This window comes from Lactuca serriola, chromosome 8 (genome assembly GCF_051521515.1).
Source record: "Lactuca serriola cultivar US96UC23 chromosome 8, Lser_US96UC23_V15, whole genome shotgun sequence".
In the NCBI taxonomy this organism is placed as follows: Eukaryota; Viridiplantae; Streptophyta; class Magnoliopsida; order Asterales; family Asteraceae; genus Lactuca; species Lactuca serriola.
The window spans coordinates 72,532,606-72,544,148 of NC_136415.1; positions in this window are offsets into that span (position 1 = coordinate 72,532,606).

Sequence of the window (11,543 nt, forward strand, 5' to 3'; positions counted from 1 at the left end):
CTGGAAGATCTTCTGGGAAAATATCTGGGAAGTTGCAGACTTCCGAAATGTCTTTAATGTTTTTCGATTCTCGTTTCTTATCTACTACGTGGGCTAGAAAGGCATGATATTCCTTACGAAGATACTTTTGTGCTTTAATACAGGAAATGATTTGTAAACTTGAACTAGGTTTGTCGCCATAAATGACAAGAGTTTCGCTGTTTGGCAGATTTAGGCGAACGGCCCTTTCGTGGCAAAGGATATCGGCATGGTGAAGGCTCAACCAGTCCATACCGATGATGACATCGAAACTTCTTATGGAAATGGGCATAAGATCGACTCGAAACAAGTGCTCATTTAAATTTAGTGTGCACCCTACGTATAAATCGTTTGCGTGTTCTGTTTTACCGTTTGCCATTTCTACAGTGAATATTTTATTGAGTGGTTGGGGTTTTTGATTAAGTAGGTGTTTGAATTTATGACTCACAAAACTTCTCTCCGCACCGCAGTCAAAAAGTATGCATGCGTAAGTGTTGTTGAGTAGAAACGTACCCGTAACCACCGTAGGGTCCGCTATTGCTTCTCTCTGTCCTACTGCCAGCACTCTCTCCACACCACTAATATTCCTTTCCTTAGGACAATCCCTCCTGAAGTGTCCAGTCTCTCCGCACCCATAACACGCCCGGCTTACTCCAGTGCCAGAAACTTGAGTGATTGGTCGTGCCGGTGCTTTATAGAAACGGGTTGTGTGCCCTTTCCTGTCACAGTTCTTGCAGTGCATCTCGCGACAAATACCATGGTGATGGTAATTGCACTTGCTGCACTTGGGCAGATTCCCCGCATATGGTTTTGTTGATGCAGAGGTAGCAGGAGTTGTGGTGGGGGTAGTAGCAGCATGAACCGCAACCATTTGCTTCTTTGAAGGTTCTTGCGAAGTTTGTCCCTTCCTTTTGTTCCAACATTTCTTCTTGCTGTTGTTGTTGGCATTGATCTCATTGTTGTTGTTCCCTTTGGTTGGTTCAGCCATAATAGCCGCGACTCCTTGACAGACACCATGATCAATAAGAGATTGCGCTAGTTCCTTGGCGCTGACGAAAGTCAAGGGTTTGGAGGCTAATACACTTCCTCGAAGTTGGGGTGATAGTCCCCAGATGTATCTCTCGACCTTTTGGCTTTCCAGGGTTAACATTCCTGGGCAAAGTGTTATTAAGTCACTGAACCTGTTGGTGTAACCAGCTATGTCCGATCCTACCATCGAGAGGTTCCACAGCTCCTGTTCAAGCTTCTGAATCTCGCCTCTTGGGCAGTATTCTCGAAGGAGCATTCTTTTCAGGTTTTCCCAACCCATGGAGTTCGCCACCACCAGGGTTAGTGTTTGGACGTGGCCGTTCCACCATGTCAGGGCGCGTTCGGAGAAAGTAAAAGCGGCAAATTTTACTTTGCTTTCTTCAGGACATGCACAGATTTCGAATACAACTTCCGTTTTCTCTATCCATTGAGATAGAGCCAATACTCCCCCAGTCCCATAAAAGGGAACAGGTTTTCCGTTGGTGAAGTCTTTGTAAGTGCATACCCCTGAACGGCTTTGACCTTGGCCATTTGTAAAACTGTTTGTTCCTCCCCCCGATCCGTTGTTGCTCATTTGAGCCATTGCTGCAGTTACAGCAGCGGTTATAGCAGTCTGGAACATAACGGTGTCCATAATTGGAGGAGGTGGTGGAGGTGGTGTTGAAGTTGAGTTTCTGCGTGTTGATCTACGAGGAGGCATGTTCTGGTAGAGAAAAATAAGAATGAATATTATAAGTTTCTAATGTTTTGACAATCGTGTGTTACTTGTATCTTGTAATTTGTTTTGACTTTAGTTTATGGTTTCAAGGTAGGCATAGAATTTTAAACTCATAATTTTTGAGAGGTATAAAATAAGAAATACTTCATATTCATACATATAGGTCACACCTGAAGTGTGTTACATTACATGTTTTGTTTGGAAAATTTGACCCTCCTAGGGGTCTCCGATTACAGACACAAAAGGGAAATAAGGAAAAACTTTTATCCGAAATCCTAATTTATAACAAAATTGTTGGGGCTCGAATAAGTCCTACTTGCGGCGTTTGGAGCTAGATTCGGCATCCGACCGTTTGACTCCCATTAGTCGCCTCTCGAGATCTGCTTGTTGTTCCTTCATTTCTCTTATTTCTGCCAGAGTCGTTATCATTTGGTTCTGAAGTGTTCCCATGTAGATTTGGGTATTCTCATGTAGTCCTTCCAAACGGTGGATGTCAGCGGCGTTACCTTGGGTAGCAGCATTGATCTCGCGAACTCTGGCTGCTTGTTGGTCCGCCTGGTAGTTCTGGTTAGCTATTGCATTCACGACGACAGGTAGTGCTCGATCAGCTGAGCCTCCCCCACTGACATTGTAAAAATCTCGGCACATGCCGAAAGGAGGGCGTACACCTTGCTGGCGGCTCCAGTAGTAGAGGTGGCTTCCCCAGATGGGGGTGGGTCCCAGTTGATATGGTCTGATTACGGGAGGATGAGGGATGGGAGGGTCGTAGACTTCTGGCTCAGAGTCTGTCCCGCTAGAAATCTCCTCGATCTCTTCGTCGACTTCGAATTCCTCTCCGACTTCGACTTCGAATTCTTCCTCGATAACCCCTTCGGGTTCTTCCTCGACCTCTTCTTCGATTTCCTCTGGGTCTTCTTCTATCCAACCGCCGTTGCCTTGGTTTGGGTAGTAGGGATCTCCTGGTAAATGGAATCCGGCCATTTGTCTGTACTAGGATAGATGTATGAGAACGTTATAAGAAAAGAAATTTCTATTTAGCGACTTACTATTTTTAACTATAATTTTTATTATACAACTATTTTTAATAATACTCCTATACTATTTCAACTTGGCGAAACTAAAATAATTTTGTATTTGGTAAGTTTTCGGCTTGTTGTTCACTACGACCATTCCTCGACGTATGTTGGTCAAATCCAGGATAAATATAGTTGATCAGGCTATATTTATTCTCGACCTGATTACATACCCCCGGACTCAATCGTAGTGTCGTAACTTGCCTTAATACGTTTTTTTAGTAAAACTTGTTATGATACGAGATTAATGCATGCTTGTAAAAATGTATATCTTTAAAAGAAAGTATTTTGTTCATGAAAATGTTTCGTCAGAGGGTTTTTGGTCCCCTTTGCATTTATAGTTTGTATATCGTATGTGGTTCGATATACTTAGTTCACTATAAACAATGCTCTGATACCAATCTGTCACACCCCCAAACCAGAATGGCGGAAACATTCGGGGGTGGATGACTTCACGTAGTATCACAACCATTGAATATCGTAAAGAAAGTAACACAACCATCACATATATAATGAAAACGTATGTTGTTGCGTTATACATATTAGCAAAAGAATATTACAATAAGATGATAAATGTTCAATAATAAAACATCCTTAGTGTTCCCTTCTCCAAAAGCTGGTGGTTACCTGTATTACTGATTCCCTGAGAAATACAAGTGGTTTCGAAAAAGTGTCAACAATTAAGTTGGTGAGTTCATAAGTGTTTTGCATTGAAAAGTATGTCCTTTTTGATAGTAAATCGATGAACGAGGTTTTCAAAAAATCCAATATTTTCTATAAATGATTTGAAAAGTTTCCCGTGTTGGAGTGCGTTTGTGTTTTCCATACTTGAACAATAGTGATAAAATTTGTGTTAACAATAAATGGAAATCTGAAATGCATATATGAATCTCGTAAATCAAACTTGTTTTTATACTTTTATGTGAGTTTTATAACCATACTATTGACACTGACGGCCTGTAACAACATTCTTCAGGTGTTGTAGTGTTATGACATTTGTCACCCCAGACCTGCCGGTCTAACTATAGCTAATAGTTTAGGTGCGGGGTTGTCAATCCCGTATAGATCTATACACAAGTATCACGCTCTCTCTCCAAGAGATTATGGTATATAATACAGGACTTGAAATGCATACATACGAGTACGTTGAAGTTTAAATGTCTCACATTACTTGGTATAAAAAGATTTACGATAATAAAGACTTTACTTCTTTTGAAAACATTTCATTTGTTCGAGATGTATATGTAAAATGTATGAATCATTTGAATACTACACTCATTATAGTTTCTCAAAAGTATGTTTCCATTTAGTAAGAACAACTTGGTGATATAATAGCCCTTTAATCATAACGTTATTATTGTATCAAAACCCTATAAGAACGATATTATAATTATGTTTATAAAATGATACTTTGACTTGTAATGTACTTGTATTTCCCCCCCCCCCCCCCCTAAAACGTGAAAAGAATTGAAAGTAGGGGTATGAACTCACCCGTTAAGTTAGAAGAGAGAGGCTAGAGTTGAGCAGAGTTTCGACCGCGGAAAGTTGCATCTTCGGGTTCTCGGGAATCTCTGCAGCGTAGATCCTTCGTCGGGGGCTCGAGTGCGGAAACCAAGGTAAAGAAATGGTCTCTGGAGCTGGGAGAATGGCTGAGGAATTGTGAAGGTGTGCCAAAACTCGAAGCTCATGCCATCTATTTATAGTGCTGGAAGAGTGAGTACGCGGGGCGTAATTTTGGAATACGCGGGGCGTACTCACGTACGCGGCGCGTACGTTGTTACGCTGGGCGTAATATGGCGTCATGGCTTACGACTCCTGGCTAGCTAAGCGTAGAGGGGGCGGGCCGATGGGACTCGACTCTGGGTCTAGTACGCGGGGCGTACTCCCAGAGAACGCGGGGCGTAATCCGGCCTGTCCTCTTCTAAATTCCGTAACTTTCGCGTACGAGCTCCGTTTTTCGTGTTCTTTATATCCACGCGTAGGTGAGATTATGCTCTACAACTTTCATTTAGACTCCATCGGCTAGTTTTGACTTTATTTTTTATGATATATTTTTAATAGGCCGGGCCTTCTAAAGTTCGTTAAAAATTCATAGGTTCTTTATTCGACGTCGGTTTTCGTTTGTCTTTTTATCGTTTTATTACCACTGAGGAGATCTTTAACTTTCGTTTAGGTGGCGATAGCTAAATAACACTCGATCTCCAATCCGAGTTTTTAGCCCTCTACTACTGTTACGAAACTTTGAAAATTCGTAACTTCTTCATACGAGGTCCAATTTGGGCGATCTTTTTATGCACGCTCACCTTTCAACGAGATCTATGACTTTTGTTTAGATACTTAAGGCTAAAATGTATTTTATTGAGATTTTACTTTTTACGTCAAATAATGTTTTAACGTCGTGTCGTAAATATATGAGTGGTTATAATTTCTTCAATATAACCCGGTTTTGAGCGTTCTTTATGTTTTTGGAAACCTTGGCATGATATCTAATATTCGATGCAGCCCAACCTAGATACTTGAACGCTTTATTTTCGAGGTTAATTTCGTTGTACTTAGCTTTCGAGTGTTACAATGCTTTTGGAAAATATAGGGTTGTCACATTGGTGCATCTTTGGGAGAGAAGAGAAGGATTTCAAGCAAGGAACGAGAAGAGGCTGTTAGATCTATTACTACTCATCCAACAGCTTCTATAAAAGGTATAAAGTTTATACCTTTCTCATTAGTTTGGGTAGATCTCATATTATTGGATTTTAGGGCATCTTTTCCATCTAATATTCGGGCTTTGAGTGTATTAAGAACATATAGAGATTTGGACATCAGATCTGGACCTTGTGAGGTCCCTAGAGTCCAAAGGTCCCTGCTTTATTCAGCCATAATAGAGCCTTTGAGTGAAAAACCCTTAATAGAGCATGTTCTTAGCATTTCAAGCCCTAAGTGCCATGCATGAACGTAAAGCTCATGGATTTACATGATAAACGAGCCTTAAGAGCTTAGATCCAGAGTGTGAGAGGGTTTTATGCATTGAAATCATCTGAATACGACATGAGTCTTAATGGAATCGCCGAGTTGATGAGCCGACTCGACAAGTCGGTTAGGGTTTGTCCCAATGAGCATGATCACACAATAACTCGACGAGTTGAGTTGAACCTTCACGATACTTATGAGGAAAACGAGTGGAGTTGACGAGTCACATGGGTGCACTCGGCGATTCGAGTCAAACATGGACTGATAACTCGAGCTTGACTTCTGTTGACTTTAGGGTTTGGTCAAATATGAGTAATGGAGACCATAAAGGGGTAAAATTGTGTTTTGCTGTAACGCCCGGGTTTCAGGGCTAAGCATTTTAGACAATGTAATAGTCTAGGTCAACTATTGTAACTCTTTTTGAAGTAATAAAGATGAAATATTTGAGTATTATGTGAATTATGTGAATTTATGTGTTTTATACTTAATTATAAAGGTATAATTAATAAAGAATAAAAATAAGCGTCAAAATTAAAGTGTTAGATAAGTTCTATATCTTTACATAAAGTTGTAGTGGTCGAAACAAGGATTCCGGGGATATAAAGAACGCTGAAATCCGAGTTATAACGAAGAAGTTATGACCCGTCGAAATTTTGCGACGGAACCGGCACGGCACCAGGAAGCGTAAAAAGTGAATTTATGATAGAAGACTTTTTAGCCTTATTAATCTAAACCAAAGTCGTAGAGTATGTTTTACCGAGAAAATCCATAAAAAGAATGCCCAAATCTGACTTCGTATGAGGAAGTTATGATTTTTCAAAGTTTCGGCTTATCAGTGTACAGCCCGAAACTCAAATTTTAGTTCACGCGGTTTTTGGCTTACACGACCTAAATGAGAGTTGAATATCTCATTAATATGAACTCAATGGTAAAAAGACAGACGAAAACGGATTCCGTATGAACGAGTTACGAATTCTTCTCGGTCATTTACCAGTCTAATCTCCTCCTACTGTTAAATTTAAGATCGGTCGAGAATTAGCCGACGAAGTCTAAATGAAAGTTGTAGATCTTGTTTTTACCTACGTGTGGAAAAAGAACATCAAAAGTGGAGCTCATATGCGAAAGTTACGGGGTTTAGAAGTCAGCAGGGTGCTGCTGCAAAAGGGGTGACGTGCACAATGTAGGCCACACACGTTTCGCCACCAAAATGCTAACACCTGGCCTGGAACTCGACGAGTTTGAGGCCAACTCGATGAGTTTTTGGGATTTCCAACCTATAAATAGAGGTGTCGGGTTCCCTTATTCTTCACACCTTCCCAACTTCACTTTCTCTCTCTAGTTTCTCTCTCTAAAGCCCCAAACCCCCCCCCCCCCCTAAAGTCTAGGTAAACGCCCTAGCACCCGATGGAAGCCCCGAAGCTCCCAAAACTGCAAAAAAAGATCCTTTTGGGTCGGAAACGCTGCTCCAGCGAAGCCCGATTTTGAGAAAAAACCCGCTGTAAGTGAGCTACGCCTAACCTATCTTTAGTTTAGCTTATGTTTTAGTATAGTAATGTTATTAGGACCTTATAATAAGTACTTGGGCTATTATTATGGGTTATATAAGTATTGTTTAATGCTTATATAATAGTAATAATAGCTAGACTATTAATTAGTCTCGATGAATATTAGACTAAACCCTAGTGGTAATGATACTAGGTTTTGCCGAAGGAAAATTGTGTTAAGAGTAACGAAGTGTTGTCCAAGCGCCGAGTCACCACCTTCTCAGGTGAGTGCATAGTTACTTTCATCTTACACATAGATATGAAGTATTATATATAAATTACATGCTAAGTGTCCATATTATCTGAATACTTGTTGTCTATGCTGGATGACGATTTTATACATGTTTTAAATGATTTAAACTATATAAGTATTTTATATCTACAAAAATGTTGCGGTAAAACATGGGTAGATGTACTAAGACGATGTGTGATAAAATGATGAGAGGCCTCGATGTTGTTGTTGTTGATTCTGTCATCTAGCGGAGTATGAATGACGACCACGGACCCTTCTAAACAGTCCAGTGGAACGCTAGCAAGCTCGCAACCTGCAGGTGTTTGTGAACGATGTGTTCACCGGTGTACTCCATCCGCCACATGGTTGCCTTTAGGACATTTATTGCTAAGGAACCCCCTTAGCAGTAGTGTCCATCCCGATGATGATCCTTAGGATAGGTCCCTTATGATAGGTGTTTAGGGACGTTATGTGAGGATAACGGGAACGAGTAATCGGGTTATTGTTGGTTGATGAAATTAATAAACTTATTTATTATGGGTTGAAAACCCTATGTGCTCACCAGGCTCCCAAGCCTGACCCACTCAGTTTCATGTATTACAGGTAGTGGCGCTCGAGCATAGATGTGATGTTTTGGATGAGGGATTACGCATATAAGCCTGTATATATGAAGTAATGTAGTAAGGCTTATATTGTACTGTTTATACTTTTGATCTGTATCGAACATGACATCCCGAGTCTTTTAATGAAATACATTTCTACAAAAATGCTTTGATAAATCTTTATCATAGTTTTTCTTGGGGACGAATTCCGCAACTCTTTTATTTAAAATATTACTATGATTTTTAAACAAAGTATAAACAAAACCGGTCTTTTTTGGCCATGATTTTGGGGATGTCACATTTGCCCATTCCAAGAGTAAGAGAGCGAGAGAGAGAGAGAGAGAGAGAGAGAGAGAGAGATCAACCCTTAGTATATTTTGAGTATGAGTAGAGTAATAATTAGAGATAATTATCCTAATGTGTTAGGCGGAGGCTAGTTTGAGATTCCAGAGTAAGAGACTTTTACTTGCTTGATTACGAGGTGAGTCTTCTCACTATACTTACCATGAGTGGTATCTTTGTGTGACCGAGATGTCTTATGTGCTTATTTGTGTATTGTGATATTCTACATCTTGTCTTTGTGATTTATGATGAGTATTATTATTATGAGCTTATTGAGTTAGGACCGGAGGGTCCACCCGAGTTTTGGGATTGGAGGGTCTCCACTGGAACACATTAACCGGAGGGTCGTATCGAGTTAGCCTCGAGTGGCTAATGTGATATGTGGGGTATTTTTGGGAACTCACTAAGCTTTGTGCTTACCATGTTATGTGTTTTGTGTTTTAGGTACTTCTCAGGATCATGGGAAAGTGCCGACTTGATTGTACACACATCAGAGATTGAGTTATGATTGAGATGATCCTAGAGTTTTTATATATACAATTTTTGGATATGAGATTTGATGATTTGACATTTTGACATTTTGTGATTTTATTATTGAGATAAATGTGTTTGTAAAATTGAAAATTTTGGTTTGAAAATTTACGTTGTTACAGTAAGTATAGACTCTATATAACCCTGGTTGGTTCTTTGGCCTAATATCTGAATGGCATCTTCCTGATATCATTATTAGAATATGAAGTTAATTACTTTCGCTATAAATTAAATCTTTACAAAAACAAAGAAAGAATACAAACTGAAAGCGTAGTAACTTACATATTTGTCCACTACATGATACCATGTTTCATGGCAGCAGTTATTTGGCTTCCATTTCCATAGTATCCATACTTGTAATGGTTCTCCAATACAACCATATTTAAGTTTTGAAATGGTTGTCATCTTCTATTCAAGAGTTCTTGTAATATACAATTTATAGTAGTTATTAGAAATAATCATATAATTTATAGCTGGAAAGAAAAAAAAAAGGGAAAAAAATAAAAAAACGATATAAAATAATGTGAAAACGATTGAAAAGATAATATGATTGACTGTGAAAGTAGGTAAGCAAGGGCAATACAAAATTCAGTAGTTTTCCATTATATTATGATTATAATTTGCTATTTTATACAGTAAATCCCTAAAGACAACATTTTTTGTTACATTATGGACATTGTTATCGTCGTTGTTTAGTAGGACTTTCATGGAGTCTGGAGATGTTTCCCTAGACAGCGCAACATAAAGCTGACCATGTGTGCAAACGTGTTGTGGTAGATATACCCTTATTTTCTTAAGTGACTGTCATTGGCTTTTGTTTATTGTCATGGCATAACATACTTTTATTGGAAACTGTTTTCTTGCAAATTAGAAAAGGTAGGTCTGGGGGATTGTGAATGAATTTGATACGAGGAATCCAAACTCGTTTCCCAATACATGTGCCTCTTGTGGTAGATATACCCCTATTTTCTTAAGTGACTGTCCTTGGCTTTTGTTTATTGTCATGGCATAACATACTTTTATTGGAAACTATTTTCTTGCAAATGAGAAAGGTAGGTCTGGGGGATTGTGAATGAATTTGATACGGGGGATGTAAACTTGTTTCCCAATACATGTGCCTGTTATGACGGTTGCTTCTATGACTAATGGGAGAAATTGGGGTACTATAAGATATGTACCATTACACAAACTATCCTTCTGAATAATGTTTCTCATCAGAATAATGGGGATGTTTGGTTTTAAGGTAAGCAAATGTGGAGGGATGTTTGGAAACTGTAGTTGATTTAGAAATTCTATTGGATATAAACCTTCTAACTATGACATGTATTTACCATTAGGCTGCATTGTATCCGTGCTCCTGTATATCCTGTGATGGTTACCTGTCATTTGTAGGACGTGTTCATTAATTTTGTCAGCAGCCACATTTGTGGGGTATATAATTGCTCTATCTGAATGGTCAGTGGCAGATGCATTATGAAGAACACCATCTTCATATACAAAGTGTATCAGAACCTGCAGTGAGTTCTTTGAAGGAGGAATTAGGAGATCATCTAGTATCTTTATCCAAAACGCATTCATTGGGTCTTCCTAGTTAGGTTCACCTTGTAACACCGTAAATTTTTTTTAAAAAAAATTCATTTAAAAATACAATTATCTCTTTTCCACAATCACAAAATCCCACAAATATCAAGTTATCAAACACATGTCCAAAAGCTGTTTACAACACAAATCCAGGATCCTCCAAAAAAACATATCTCCAACTCACGTGTGTGTACAATCAAGTCGGTGTCTTCCCGTGATACTGAGAGGTACCTGAAACACATAACACATAACACGGTAAGCATGAAGCTTAGTGAGTTCCCCAAAATACCCCACACATCACATTAGCCACTCGAGGCTAACTAAATACGACCCTCCGATCCTAACTCAATAAGATCATAATAATAACACTTAGCATAAATCACAAAGACATAATGCATAATATCACAATACACAAGTAAGCACATGACACCTCAGCCACACAGTGATACCGCTCATGGTAAGTATAATGAGAACACTCACCTTGCAAGAAATCGGATACCCTCGATCTCAAATCACCGGTCTAGCCTCCACCTAACACATACGATAATTATCCCTAATTAATAACGGCGTTTAAAGAAGCTAAACTAACCCTTCTACAAACTCAAAGAAGGGTAAAAGACCATTTTACCCCTCCATGGCCTTAATAGTCCACAAATCAACCAAACCCTAAAAATCAACTAAAAGTCAACGGCAGCGCGTACGCCACGCATACCAGCCCTCTATGCTGGTCGTACTCCAACGCCATGCATGCATCAGGGATTCATGACCCTATAGTTGCGCATACTGGGATTACGCTCAACGTACCCCCCAGATTTTCTCTTCATACTCGATTGGTCTTAATCAGTTAAGACCTTAGCTCATATCCCAGATCGGGACTCCCTAAAGGCTCTTACAACATAAAGTCTATGA